This window comes from Lissotriton helveticus, chromosome 7 (assembly GCF_964261635.1).
Source record: "Lissotriton helveticus chromosome 7, aLisHel1.1, whole genome shotgun sequence".
In the NCBI taxonomy this organism is placed as follows: domain Eukaryota; kingdom Metazoa; phylum Chordata; class Amphibia; order Caudata; family Salamandridae; genus Lissotriton; species Lissotriton helveticus.
In genome coordinates this window covers 1,116,803,009-1,116,819,021 of record NC_136068.1, presented here as the reverse complement: position 1 = coordinate 1,116,819,021, position 16,013 = coordinate 1,116,803,009, and positions in this window count along the sequence as shown.

Sequence of the window (16,013 nt, the reverse complement as noted above, 5' to 3'; positions counted from 1 at the left end):
GCGGTCCAAAAGCAGCGACAACGGTTCATTTCGATTAAAAAGAAATTGAGAGACCGGGGCATCCGGTATGCGATGATGTTTCCAGCTCGCCTTCGTGTGGAACTTGAAGGGAAGGCCTGGTTCTTTGACTATCCTGAGGTGGTGGCGGACTGGCTGGACACGCTTCATCACCCGGACCAGGAGGCCGCCGATCGTGAGAAGGCTGAGGAACAATGATGTGTTGAGTGGGGCTTGATGGGGGACAATATACAGTAATGGGGGGTGGGTTCCGTTGGGTTGCTGGGCATTGATTATGAGCAGATTTTGGGTGAGTGATTTTGGGCAGTATAGTTGATGACTCATCATGTTAAGTGCCGATGGGCTGGGGGTGGGTGGGCTGGTCCGTAGGCCCTCCTCTATGTTCTATTTTTAGATAAATAGTTATTTGGGGTGACAGGCACACTGCTAGTTGGGGATGAGTGTGAGCTTTATGCAGGGGTGCAGGGAGGGGGGTTGGGGGGCTGAGGTTGGGGTCTGTTATTGTGTTTTTGTATGTCATTTTGTTTTGCACTGGGTGCTTTAGCACAATACTATTGTTGTTTTTCTCTGAATGTCCTTCGTTAAAGGTGCTATGGGGATCCCCACACTGAGTTGGAATGTTAATGGTCTAGGGGACTAGATCAAGAGGGGCATGGTGAGCCAATTGATTCGTAGACAATCCCCAGATGTGGTGCAGGAAACACATCTCATGGTTAAGCGTTGCATGGCACTCCACAGAGGGGGTATAGGTTGGTGGCGCATGCGGGGTTCACGACTGAGTCACGAGGTGTTGGGATTTTGATTAGGAAGGCCTTTCCACTTGCTATACAGGCTACATGGGTGGGTTGACAATAGGGGGAGGTACGTCGGGGTCTCTGGCTTGTGGGAGGGGAGAACTGTAACTTTTTTGTCTGTTTATGCTCCTCCGGCCCCTTCAGTCCGACACATTCCATGACCTTGGTAATATTTTTTTGTCCCTGCCGGTTGGTGTGGTGGTTGTTGGTGGTGATTTTAATGCAGTGGTTGATGGTATGACTGATCGGTGCCCGGCTTGCGAGTTGTCGTCCTCTCAGAGGTGGTTGGCTGAGTTTGTGGATACCACGGGATTCAGACACCCCGACGAGGCGCACTTTACACACGTTTCTGCGGCGCACAAATCCCTCTCTAGAATAGATTACGTTCTGGTCCCGGCGGCGCAGGCCGCTTGGGTCTGGGATGTGTGCCATCTGGCTAGGGGGGTGTCAGATCACTCCCCTGTTTGGCTCAGTCTTGATCTCGGCGGGTGTGATGTCGCACGTGTTGCCCCGATAGGTGCTTGGAGATTTAGAGACCCCGGGGCCAAGAAGTAGATTGTGCGGGTGGCAGATAGGTATTTTCAGGATAACGTTGACTCGGTGGCCTCCGCATGCTCCCTCTGGGAGGCTTATAAAACGGTCCTTCGGGGGGAGTTGCTTTCATATATCTCGGGTAAGAAAAGGGAAGTGCGCGCTGAGATGGATAGGGTGGAGTCGGATCTGCAAGCGATGGACGTTGGACGTCCACGCCGGAGGGGTTGCACCGTTTGCGTCTTCTTACAGATGAGTACCGGTCACTGGCCCGTGACAATGCTAGATCACAGCTGCTGGACACCCAGAGTAGGATTTATGAGTATGGGGACAAGGCGGGGAAATTAATAGCTTGGTTGGAGAAGGGGGACTGGGCGTCGCGGCTGGTCCCGGTGCTTCGGTCCCCTGGTACGGATAGAGTCACAGACCCGCAGGAAATTGTGGATGTCTTTGCTACTTATTATGAGGGGGTCTATTCAGCTGAGTGCCCGTATTCAGAGGCTGAAAATGCAGAAATGATTAAGGACATTCAGATGCCCGCTCTTTCGCAGGAGGACAGAGGTTTTCTCGATTCTCCCCTTACCAATGATGAGGTGGCTCAGGCAATTAGAGGGGTTCGCTCTGGTAAAGCGTCGGGCCCGAACGGGCTCCCGATTGAACTATACAAAGTAAATGCGAACAAGCTGGCTCCCTTTTTAAGGGGCATGTTTTTGGAAAGTAGGGAGAGGGGTCGGCTTCCCCATGACCAGCGAGTGGCGAATATTATAGTCCTTCACAAGGAGGGCAAGCCGAAAACTGAGTGTTCGTCCTATCGGCCGATTTCTTTGTTGAATGCCGAACCCAAAATCTTGGCGAAATTGTTGGCTAACCGTCTGGTCAAGGTGATTACCACGCTGGTGCATCCGGACCAATCGGGCTTTATGCCCCGCCGGTACACGGCTCTTAATTTACGAAGATTGCATGAGGTCGTTGGCGGGGCGTCGCAGATACATGAGCCGACGATATTGCTCTCGCTGGACGCCACCATGGCCTTTGACAGGGTGGAGTGGCCCTACCTTTTTGCTGCCCTGGGTAAATTGGGGGTGGGCCCGGAATTTATTTCTTGGGTTCGCCTCCTGTATTCAGGTCCTCTTGCCCGTGTAGTCGTTAATAACCACAGATCTGCGGATTTCGTGCTGGGGAGGGGCACCAGGCGGGGGTGTCCTCTTTCCCCTCTGCTCTTCGCGTTGGCGCTGGAGCCGCTGGTGGCCTGGGTTCGGTGGGATAGGTCGATTAGGGGTCTTCGGTGGACGTCTGAGTGGGAGGATAACATACCTCTATACGCTGATGATATTTTGTTGTATTTGTCCTCCCTCTCGGACATCGCTTATGGCATTCTTGGACATTTTGGAGGTGTTCGGCAGGTATTCAGGCTTTGCTATCAATTGGACTAAGTCGGTTTTGTTCGTTTTGAGTGGGGACCCCCCCAAAATTCCCCCGCATTGCCCGGTCCGGTTGGAAACTGTAGGCTTTAAGTATTTAGGCATTTACATATCTCTTGACCCTCGGGTTAGACATTCTAATAATTTGCTGCCTCCACTGGTTCGGCGGGATGTGGATCATTGGAAGGCGCTTCCCCTCTCCCTTCTTGGTCGGTCTGTCTTGTTCAAAATGCGCTTCAGAACTCTATGGACCCGGTTCCGCCATCGTATTTTAGGGAGGTCGAGTCTCTTCAGCGGAGACTTCTCTGGGAAGGGAGACCGCGTATAGCATACGCGAAGTTGACACTGCCATGGTACGATGGGGGGATCGGCTTACCCAACATCAGGAGGTATTACTGGGCGTCACAGCTGGCGGCGGTTAACCAAGCTATTTATGGGTCACCGCTCGACCCCGGCTGTATTATGGACCGTGGTCAGGCTCTCGGGGGAGACGTCACCAGGGCGCTCTGTGCTAGGCGGGGGCGTTTTCCACTGGTGGGACCGACGGCGGTGGCTGTTCGGGTCTGGCATGAGGCGAACCGCTCCCTTGGTTGGGAGGGGAAGATTACACTGGCAACCCCCCTTTGGAACTCGGAACGATTGGGCAGCCTGTGGAAATCTAAAGGATTTGACAAGTGGGATCTCATTGGGATCTCCCGGGTGGGGATCTGTGGGGGAAGGATGGTATCCTCCCCTTCGAGACCCTGCAAGAACGGTATCAGATGCACGGGAGTGAGAGGTTCCGTTATCTTCAGATTCGGCATGCGCTGCTGGCTAATATTCCCCTTGGGGGATACCCCCGGAGGAATCTCCGTTGGAGGATAGGGTGCTCGATGGTTACCTCCTAACGAAAGCGATTTCTTTGAAGCTAGTCAATCATGCGGAGGATCCTTTGGTGGCCCTGAGAGATCAATGGTCAGCTGACGGTTTGCTATTTGATGACGAGGACTGGAGGGAGGCGGCGGCCTCTCCGCGGGTTGTGGCTGTCCAGATGAGGGTTCGCCTGGTCCAGTTAAAGATTCTACATCGTAGTTATGTGTCTGGCCCTCGGCTGGTGCGAATGGGTTTGGCCGATAGCGGAGAGTGCAGGAGAGGGTGTGGTGAGTCGGGAACCTTTTTTCATATTTTGTGGAGGTACTGGTTGGCTGTTCATACCAAGGTGAGAGAGGTGTGGGGAGTGGGATTTGATTTGGAAGCGAGGCGCTGTCTTTTGAATGTATGGGACCCAACAGAGCTTAATTCGCATGGGAAGGTGTGGGCAATGCTGGCATGTAGTATAGCGAAGCGTAATATCGCTCAGTTGTGGGGAGTGGCTGGATGATTTGGATTGGTGCATGTTTCGAGAGCGGGCAGTGTATGTGGCAAGGGGCAGACCCAAGAAATGGGGGAAGATCTAGGGGCCCTGGAATGCTTATAGGGGCGACATATGTACACCCCAATGCCAACAGATAACCCAGAAGTGTTGGAGGACCCTTGATCCCTAATGTGGCTGTTATTGTTGATTTATTTTTTCGTGTTTCAGGAGGATGTGAGCAGATTTATTGTGCAGATTGGTGACTCAGTGCAATTATTGTAAGTGTATTATTTTTATGTGTTCAATAAAAAAAGTTTGGAAAACAAAATGTGTCAAAGGACAGTGTAGCTTCATGTGCTGTCTCACAGTATAACAACAGGAGAGGCAGTGAAATATCACCACCCAGCTTCTTGTGAAATGTTTACTCCCAGACGTTTTGCTCTCTGGAGACAAGCCAGAGCCCCATTCACATTAACATTAAGAAAGACAACCTGGGCACTGACCCACCCTGGGAGGTATTTATTTGAAAAACCTGCCCTTTTACATTTTTTTACAGTGGAACCTCCATGGATCAGCAACACAGCTATAAAAACAAAATTACATTTTTGGCCCTGAGGGAGGAGGTGACTGTGGGATAGCCCCCCGCACAGGGCCAAGAGGGCAGGGTATCACTACCCTTCTCCCTATGTTTGTTTTCATTCTATTTTCAGAACAGGAGACTGAGTCTCTGAGTCCTATATTGGATGCAGCAACATCTTTTTTTAGATTGTGGCAGTCAATCAGATGGTACCTTTTGATCTGTCAGGTCTGCGGATCTTGTGCAGCGTGAAATATGCATTCAGTTTTTTAACCTTAATTTTTAACAAACTACTGAAAGGATTTACATCAAACCACAAGAAGCATGCTTTCTGGATCAAGATCTAGCTTTTTTGCCAAATTTAGTGGAATATATGTACGAAATTGTCACGCAGCGCAGTGCAACACAGCGAGTGACCTTGGTGCGCTGCATGGCAAGGAAAGGGCGGAATATGCCATACTTAAGTCAATATGGTGCATTCCTGCGTTCCTCCTGTGCTGGTGCCGTTTTGGCACCCTAGCGTCAATGCAGGCACCTCCTTTGCAAGCAGGATATTTTTTTGTGGAGGAAGGGGCACCTTCCTACACAAAAATAATGCCCCGAGGCATATACATCTTTCTATATCTGCTGCATAATGCATCACACATAGAAATAGGAAGTAACAAGGAGAAATAAAGATATTTTCCTCGTTACATTCCCAGGTGTCCCAATTTTTGTAAATATGGAAATGCATCAAAATCCATGGGAGTTGTGTGGATGCCCATGGAACGCCTGCCCTGGGCAGAGTAAAGGAGTAAGGCAACGCAGCAATTTGTGCTGCATTGCTTTACTTGTGATATATGGAGCCACTCAGGGCATGCAAAGTGGTCTTGTGTAGCTTTATAAATATCACTTAAGGTTTGCGTTGTGCATGTATCACGTTGGGTGGTGCAAACACAATTTAAGTCATAAATATGCCCCTCAGTGTAATTACATTCAGCTGTTTTAGTGCTATTGCTGGTCATTTTTCCCATGGAAAATTGCATGGGGAAAACGTGTTTCCCCCTCCCATTTTTGTCTTTGGCCCCACTTGATGGATCACCACAAAACTTGTCAGGAAGAAGGCAGGTGTGATGAGACCTTTTGCTACAAAGTTTCATGAAGATTTGTCAAAAAGGGCCAACATTTTTAGCAAACCTAAAAATCCATTTCTTTTCGAAACGTGTTCCCAACTATACATATCCAGATATATAGCATCAAGGTATACAGGTGTATGTATAGGTGAAGTTAAGCATGATAAACAATGTCTTCCTTGCATATTTTTATTTCACAGTATGGTTGTAGTCGATATTCTGGCTATGAGATTTTTATAGAATGATATTCTAAACCCAATATTCTTATGGTAAAGGTGCTTCTTTGCAGTCCAAAATATGAAGTGATAGATCTGTGTGGTAAATTAATACATAGGGACAGTTTCAAAGGAGTGCAGCCAGGGGACGTGGTATTTTATTTCTGACTGTATTGTCAATTATATATCTTAATGGATAATTTTCCAACAACGCTTTGTTTTAAAAGATCTGGGAACATGTTAGTGAATTTTGCATACCTCTAACGTCCGAGACAATATGTTAGCAATGAGTTTCAGGGTTTTATAGTGTTGAAATTCTCTATGTTATGTATTCTTTTCTTAAAGGAGCTGCTTTATGTGTGGTGGCATTAAAGGAAAATGTGGTAGGATTAAAGGAAAATGCAATAATGTTAGCCTCCGGCCTTGCCATAAAATTGAATAATTATAGTCCTGACAGTGGTTATTAGAAAATCACGACACAAAACGCTTGAGAACGTGTTTCTCAATGCAACAAGCTTAAGATGGAACACATTGGAGCGTATTCACAAGAAAATGTCGGAGCGCGGAGCAGCGCCAAATTTGGCAGCGTCATGCTCCAACATTTTCAAAATGAAGGGTTGCGTCGTATTCACAAAAATACGGGACGCCTTTGTGTATCCCCTAGCGCAGGCACAAAGAAGCTGAGTAGCGCCTGCACAGGCACCCTGCCGTCATATGGCAAGGGTGCCTGCGATGCAGGGATGATTTTTTATGTGCACCTGCACATAAACAATCAATAAAGGTGATTTGCACCTTCTATATGTGCTGCAGAATGCAGCACACATGGAAAGAACAAAACAACGAGGAGGAGAAATTAATAAGTTCTCCTCGTTGCGCCATTCTAATGCCTGGTATTCCATGGTGTTAGTTTTTGGCACTGCCTCAGTCTTGTAAATCTGGGGCAGCGTAAAAAAGAAATAGGTGTTGTGGTGGAACACCCACAGCAACACCCATTGCACACCCCTTTGCCGCAGAGGACTGTGGCAGAAAGTTGCATATTTACAAGGTGGCTTTAAGTTAACAAAGTGGCTTAGCGCTACCTTGTAAATTTGGAAAATGGTGCTAAACCACCAGAGTGTGCAAAAAAGTGACGCTTTGGTGGCGCTGGGGACTTGTATTTCCACTGTTTTACTCTGGCAGGCGGAAAGAACAGCATTAGTAAAACGGTATTCAGTGCTTTTACTCAAAAAAGCATTAATAGAAGAAGAATTTATAAAGGTTTTTACTGCATGTGTTTTGAAAAATAAGCATTGTGTTGCTTTGAGGAGGCCTCATTGTGTGTTATAATGTCAAATTAATGCTAATGATAATAATGTCACAGAATGTACTGCATAATTCGCCTTTATTTACATAATATGCTGCCTGATGTGCATTTTATTGGCACATAATTGTCCCTTCCTTGTCTCTTTAGTCAACCTCCCAACATAATTCAATCCTCTATTTCACAGACTTCAATCACATTAGTTCATTTTTGTTTTATGGTGTAAGACTGTAATTATTGTTTGTGTTTTAAAAGTGGCTTTTGTTAAAGACAGTTCGCTTTTCATATTCCAGACATATTGAACTCATTTAGATCATTAATTCTGCTAGGTTTCTGTATTCCATACGCATGTCTGCCACATTGCACACTAGAACTCAACAGCTTATTCATTCCAAGTATCTGTTTCCATTTTTGCATTGAAATGGTTTTGCAGTTGTAGTGTAAATTTGTGAATAACATGCTGGTGATGAAATGTAGGCATCCATTGCTCTGCCAGTTACTGCAAATAATTAGCTGCAGATAAAGGGCACATTTATTTTGATTTGTTTATGTAATTCTTTTAGGTTTTGTTATGCTTAATACTTCTCTTATTTTTCACACTAACAAGTGAAGTCACTATTCAGTTGATTGTGCTTATAGGGAGAGTACTTTCTGTACCCTTTGTATACGATTTTGTTCTATCTTCTGATAATTAAGTAATTCCTCACAAGTTGCACCAAGCAAAGATAATACGATTTCTCAAAATTCCTATATTTAATTAAGGTATACCAGGAATTACACCACCTTTTTTAATTTTTAACAATTGGGGTGTGCCTCACCATTGAGCCAGTATCTATATTCCTCTTCAGGCTTAGATGTTTCCTTAACTAATGACCTTGAAAGGGCTGACATTTAACAGCAAGGCACAATGTGGCAACTTGCAGGTTCCAAACTTTGACCCAATATGTAATGCACCATTACAAAGACAGATTGCACATTTTAGTGAAGTACCATTTCCAAGTCAGTTTAAAGGGTCTTCCAAAGGTGATTATAATTTTATGTAGTGGTGGAAGGATTCGTGTGTAGAGTTGTAATCAAATTAGTCAGTGTCCAACAAAAGTCCATGTGCACCAAGTATTTTTGTTTACAGGCCTTTGAAATAGAACTGAAAATTGAGTCAAAGGCACCATACAAATAGAGAGATTCGCTCAGTACCAAATGTAGGAGGTATATTCCATACAAACATGAAAGAGAAATTGGTTTTGAATAGCAAAATAACAGTGGCAATAAAGAATGAATCTTATGCACTTTAGTGCTTTAATGAATTATTCCACATGAACCAGAACTGGTAGCTTGCATTTGGAACATTACATGCTTTCCAGATCATGCTGATGCAGGCAGGCATGCGATCAGCGACATTTGATAAATGGGTGCCTATTATGTAAGATGATTTAATGCTCAACACTGCTCCCCCTTCTCAAAATAAATATCTGTTTTGTATATCAACTTGGCCTCAAAGGTGGGTCCCAAGAGTATAGATAGAAGGTGCACTGACAGTCAACGGCTCTATGGTCTGTCTGATCTCTCTGACGCTGTCAGTTTTGGAGATTGTGCCTTGGGCAGAGGTCTTGGGGCCTGTCTTTTTCTGCTGCTGATTTCTTTGTACTGAGTCCTGACTTCTCCTTGGTGACGTCAGGAAGGGGCTACTGGCTTTTAGAGATTGCTGGGTGAGCTGTTTTGATACCTAACAAATTGGACCTTTGGGACTGACTTGAAAGCAGAGAAAACAGATAATTGCATTCCAAATCAGGATTAGGTAAATAGAGAAACCATATCATTAAGTGGATTAATGTGTGTTTGAGGGAGGGATTTAGTCATTGTCTTCTAAAGATGTCTAGCCATCAACTTGCCAGTTACTAACTCAATAAATAGATATTTGTAAATATCATTAATGTTTCCCTATCATAAATTACACAGTGGCTGTTGCTGCTATGTATTTATTTGTAAATCAGAATGTCTGTAAGAAGAGCATTTATTGTTTTGCTAATGATTTTGGTGCTGTTAAATTAATTTTTGATAAACTTTCCAAAGCAAAGTTCATTCACCTCAGCTCCTTACTCAAAGGTTTCAGGGAGATCGATCAAGTGGGGTGTGAGAGAAAGGGGTGAGAGGGGGGACACTATTTACAGCAAAAACGTCTGAAAAGAATGACACTAAATTTGCCAGAACACTAGACCTTTACCCAGAAAGTGACCCTGTTGAGCCTGATATCTGCGGTACTTGAATAAAAAAAAAAGCATTCTGATTAAGAGGGCTGTTTTGCCTGTCGGTCAAGCTGCTCCTGAGGGACCAACACCAGTCCTGTGGGATCAAAACCTCTGATTGGCTGGCCACGACATGAGGAGAAATGTTGCGACCACCTTTAGAGGACTCAGGTTCTCTGACCTGAAAAAGTCCCTTGAGTGATTCTGTGTGAGTACCGTTGCAGCCACAAAAAAAATGTAAACAATCTAACGTTGCATATGGGTCTGTGGGGCATTGTCTACCTTGTGTGGGGTTGGCTGCCCATACGGAGCTGAGCATAGACCAGACACACACACACATTTTTTTCCTGAACATCCATGCTGTTTTTAAATAAATATTTACAACAAGGGGTGGTGAGGGACAGAGTCTCTGAATTAAGCAGAATACTCTCACCCAGTCAAGAGATCAGGGCTAGATCCAACACCGTTTTTTAGCTCACTGCACCATCCCAGTTTCAGAACCTGGCTGTATGCAAATTAGTCTGTTCCTGTCCCAGTGCATGATGGGAACAGGGCAAACCAAACCACAAAAGCCAATTCTTACACTGGGAAGGAAACAAGCTTCCGGGGACCGGTTTCTGGCATTACAGCCGTCTTCGGCCCGGCTTGCTTGAATCCTGATGGTGCAATGAGCAAGGGACTCATGTCTGAGTATACCCTTCCACGCTTAGGGTGGACAAAAATATTTACAACAAGGGGTGGTGAAGGACAGAGTCTCTGAATTAAGCAGAATACTCTCACCCAGTCAAGAGATCAGGGCTAGATCCAACACCGTTTTTTAGCTCACTGCACCATCCCAGTTTCAGAACCTGGCTGTATGCAAATTAGTCTGTTCCTGTCCCAGTGCATGATGGGAACAGGGCAAACCAAACCACAAAAGCCAATTCTTACACTGGGAAGGAAACAAGCTTCCGGGGACCGGTTTCTGGCATTACAGCCGTCTTCGGCCCGGCTTGCTTGAATCCTGATGGTGCAATGAGCAAGGGACTCATGTCTGAGTATACCCTTCCACGCTTAGGGTGGACAAAAATATTTACAACAAGCTGCTTAATTCAGAGACTCTGTCCATCACCACCCCTTGTTGTAAGTGTAAGAATTGGCTTTTGTAGTCTGGTCTGCCCTGTTCCCATGATGCACTGGGCCAGGGACAGACTAATTTGCATACAGCCAGGTTCTGAAACTGGGATGGTGCAATGAGCTAAAAAACGGTGTTGGATCTAGCCCTGATCTCTTGACTGGGTGAGAGTACTCTGCTTAATTCAGTATAATTTTAACTAAGGAATGACGAAACTAGAAAGGTGATACAAGTAAGAGTTCCACTCTACTCGAGGGTTGCTAGGTTGAAGGAAAGGTGTACCATGGGTAATGTAGTTAGGAATGTCAACCACAGTGCTAAATGAAAGGTTGTGATAGGTTTAGATTTAATAGGCGGGGTAACTGACCAGGTGATATAGTAGTTCAAAACTCGGCGTGCAGTTAACCGCCGATTGAGAGAGCAACATACTGCAGTGAGGAGGGACATGATGACTTGTTGCGAAGGTACGAGGTTTATTAACACATTACTTCGGGGACAAGTTAAGCTGAACACATGGAGGGGAGGTAGGAGCGATCAGGAGGGCGAGCACAGTGACGTTACTGGAAGCAAGGGAAGGTTAAAGATATATGGTGAGGTGGGGCTCTTGAGCATTCCTCAAGTTTTTTTACGGAGACAGCTGTCTCTGAGTTTAGAGGGAAAGCGCTTTAATCAGAAACGCAATACATAATTTGTTCGAATGTTCATATAAACTGTTATAAGATTTGAATCTAGATTTTAATATCCACATTTTTTAACTTTGCAGAGAACCCCTGACGAAGGACTTAAACAAGTCCGAAATGCATTGGGTAATTTATGAATTTGCAACCGAGGATGTTTTGTTAAACGTGCATGGAAAAAGGCCTGGATCGGCATATCCGATGCATGAGAAGCTGTATAACAGACGCAAATCACGTGCAATAAGATCTATGAAAATAAAATGATTTGAAGATAAAAGCTTTGGATTACATGGAATAATTGTGATGAAAGTGAAAGAGGTATTGCAATGGATTGGAAACTATCATAAATAGCTGTGCACCTGGATCGGAGTGCAGTACCGCTCCTTCCATAATGTTGAATTACCGACGTGACAGAGGGCAGTTCACGTAATCCAGGTGGCACGCCTACAGCTTATAATTTGGAAATATTTGGTTTGAACAAGAGACAACAGGAGTGCTCTGCAACCCCTAACAGTGACATTTGATTTTCTGCCCTACCCGCAGAAGCACCCACAGAGAAGAATAAAGTATAATGGATTTAAAAAGGACATGTTGAACACGTGATTTGCACATCCGAGGAACTTAAGATTCGTGTGTGTGAACTTTTGGTTTCAAATTAGTTGATGGACACAATTTAGGTTTTGAAATACTACCTTGGGAACATTTTTTTTACTCAGCATGTATTATGTGTTACTTGAAGTGTAATATCATGAACAGATTGTTCATCACTGGATTTATGGCGCATGAGTTAACATCATAAGGGAGGGCGGGGTATAGTATAATTTTAACTAAGGAATGACGAAACTAGAAAGGTGATACAAGTAAGAGTTCCACTCTACTCGAGGGTTGTTAGGTTGAAGGAAAGGTGCACCATGGGTAATGTAGTTAGGAATGTCAACCACAGTGCCAAATGAAAGGTTGTGATAGGTTTAGATTTAATAGGCGGGGTAACTGACCAGGTGATATAGTAGTTCAAAACTCGGCGTGCAGTTAACCGCCAATTGAGAGAGCAACATACTGCAGTGAGGAGGGACATGATGACTTGTTGCGAAGGTACGAGGTTTATTAACACATTACTTCAGGGACATGTTAAGCTGAACACATGAAGGGGAGGTAGGAGCGATCAGGAGGGCGAGCACAGTGACGTTACTGGAAGCAAGGGAAGGTTAAAGATATATGGTGAGGTGGGGCTCTTGAGCATTCCTTAAGTTTTTTTACGGAGACAGCTGTCTCTGGGTTTAGAGGGAAAGCGCTTTAATCAGAAACGCAATACATAATTTGTTCGAATGTTCATATAAACTGTTATAAGATTTGAAGCTAGATTTTTTTTGTAAACTTTTTATTTTTCGGTTTTCAGAATACAAAGTGGGAAAAAAGGGAAGAAAAACAATACAACGAGCGACACCCCTGCAATACAGACTACATATGGGCAGAGCACTTTAGAAGGAATAGTCTCGACGGCAGTCAAGCATAAACAGTCCAAAGTCAAAGTCTTAATTTTTGCCACGGAGGCAAGCAATCTCTTGTATAATTCACTGAACCCTTCTAAAGGTGCTAGGGGTGTCGTATATCAGGACCAACCAACAAGAACCCCCCTCCCTCCCATCCCACCCCCCATGGTGATGACAGCCATTCATACATACATACATACTTCCTCACAATTAAAGTTGAAACAAGTGGAGCGCGCGCACTGAGGAAGGGCAGACTGCTGAAGGCAATCCACGTGAAAGGAATCGGACTAGAGGGCCCCAGCGGAAGATGAAGTTCTTAAAGTTGCCCAGAAAGATGTCCGCCACTCGTTCCACACTCAGGAGTCTCCAGAGTCGCGCGTGCCAGAGGGAGATCGCTGGAGCAGCTGGCGTCTTCCACGCTGCCGCAAGGGTGAGTTTAGCCGCTCCCAGGCACAGCCAAAGAATCTGCTTGTCGGCTCTCGTCTGATGTTCGAGATCCGGGTCCCGAAGCCCAAGTAGGACATGTTCCAGCGAGTCAGATGTTGGATAGCCAAGTATGTCCTTGAGGTGGGACAAAATCTCCTCCCAGTAAGGGCGAATGATCGGGCAGTCCCACCAGATGTGGCGGAAATCCCCCAGGAAACCACAACCTCTCCAGCAGCGGTCTGACGAGGACGGAAAGATGCGGCGCAGTTTGGATGGGTATAAGTACCAGTCCATCAGTGTTTTGATATGGGCTTCTCGCAGAGCCACAGAGCGGTTGTGCGCCGTGATATCCCGCCAGAGGCCCGCCCATTCTGCATCGGCGATGTCTCTTCCGAGCAGTTCCTCCCAGTGTCCCATATAGCGTGGGCGGGGCGACGCCGCCATAGTGAGAAGCAACTTATAAAGAAAGGAGATGGCTCCCTTCATGGTGGAAGTGCGCAGGAGGAAGGCCTCGAAGGCGGACGGTGGTCTCGTAGCCGCATCGCCCACCCCGGCGGAGGTAGCCCAGTGGAGGAGCTGGAGATGGTGGTACCTTTCAGACGGGGGAACCCCATAGTCTCTTATGCAATTAGCGAAGGTAAGCGGGACGGTACCGTTGAAAAGATGAGTAAGTGCTCTACAGCCTCCCTCGCGCCACAGTCGGAAGGGACCTTCCTGCAACGCTGGAGGGAAGGCCGGGTTGAAATGAATGGGGGTGAAGGGCGACGGGAACGTCGTCCAACAATCATCGCCCGAGATTGTGTCCCATACTTTCAGCACCGTGCTGGTGGGGGTACTGATGTAGGCATTCCTGGGCCTATCCCCCCTGGGCTTCCAAGCCAGATCCCATATGGACCGACCTGCGACACTCCTGTCCATATGCAGCCAGTGTTTTTCTGAGAGTCGCTGGGACCACTCCACAAGGACTCGTAGTTGTGCTGCCTTATAGTACAGGTGCATATCAGGAAGACCCACTCCCCCCTCCGATCGTAATTGGCGCAGTGTAAAAAAGGAGAAACGGGCTCGCCCGTCTTGCCAGATGAAGCAGAGCATCAAGGTTTTAAGGCGCCTAAAAAAGTCTAGATGCAGCGGAATGGGAAGGGCCTGAAAAAGGTAAAGGAACTTGGGGAGGAGAACCATCTTAACGGCGTGTATTCTGCCGAGCCACGAGATGTATTTGGGCCTCCAGCGGGCTAAGTCAGCCCGTATGGACGTCAGCAGCAGAGGGAAATTTGCAGAGAATAGGCCACCTATGGTAGGTGTCAAATGGACCCCCAAATACAAGAGGGAGCCGGTCGCCCAGGACAGGGGGATCAAAAGCCGTACACGCTCTATTTCAGCCGGCGATAATGTGAGGTTAAGGATATACGACTTCCCAAAGTTAACCTTAAATCCGGCTACCTCCTCAAACTCGGACAGGACCCTCTGGACGTGTGTGAGTGAGCGAGCTGGCTCCCCAACGGACAGTAGAACGTCATCCGCGAAGAGTGAAATCTTGTGTTGTTCCCCGGTGAAGGGGAGGCCTCGAATCCCCTCATGCTCCCTCACCACCAACGCCAGTGGCTCTATGCTCAGCGCAAAGAGCAGAGGGGAAAGGGGACAGCCCTGCCTGGTTCCGCGGGAGTGGGAGAAAGAAGGGGACAAGTGGCCATTAACTGACACCCTGGAACGGGGAGTACTGTAGTTCGCTCGGATCATTGTGATAAATTTATCTGAGAATCCAAAGGCCGCTAGAGTACGGAACAAAAACCCCCAGTCCACCCGATCGAAAGCCTTCTCCGCATCCAATCCCACTAGTACCGCAGGGATGTGGAATCTATTGGCTTTTTCAATCAAATGAATCACCCAACGCAAGTTATCGTGAGTCTGTCATCCCGGGATAAACCCCGACTGATCCGGGTGGATGAGGATCGGCATTAGATCGTGGAGGCGTCGTGCAATAATTGTTGAATACAGTTTTGCATCGATATTTAAAAGGGCAATCGGTCGATAGGAGGAGCAAAGAGAGGGGTCCTTCCCGGGTTTAGGAATGACAGAGATCACCGCCTCGGCCATAGAGCCAGAGATGCCTCCAGTCTCGGCCATCGCGTTGAAGAGGTCAACCAGGTAATCACAGATCTCGGTGGAAAAGGTCTGATAAAAAAGGGCGGTGTACCCATCCGGCCCCGGCGCCTTGTGAGGTTTCAGGGCTTTGATGGCGTCTAGAATTTCCTCTCGGGAGAAGGGGGCCGTTAAGAGTTCGTTTCGGTCAGCCGAGACTTGAGGCAGTGATAAGTCTGCCAGATATCGCCCTTGTGCTTCAGGATCGAGGTCGTCGCTTCTATAGAGGTCAGCATAAAACGGCCAAACAAGGCCGCCTTTTCCTCGTGTCGGTGGAGTGGGTCCCCCGCTCCGTCCCGCATGCTCCCAATATATTCTCTTTCTCTTTTGTCTCGAAGCTGACGGGCCAAATGTCTCCCTACCTTGTCTCCCTGCGCGTATGAAGTGTGTCGCAGCCGTAGTAGAGTAAATTCCGCCCTGTTGTTGTAGTGGGCCCTCAGTTTCCACCGTACCGCCGTAAGGGGGCGAAGGGTGAGTCGGGAGGGGTTTAATTTATGCGCTGATTCCAGGGAGGCAAGCTCCGCCTCTAGCTTCTTCCGTTCCGCCCTTCGCAATTTGTTAAGATTAGCGTGTAAAGCGAGGCATGTGCCCCTCAAGGAAGCCTTGCAGGCATCCCAAGTATT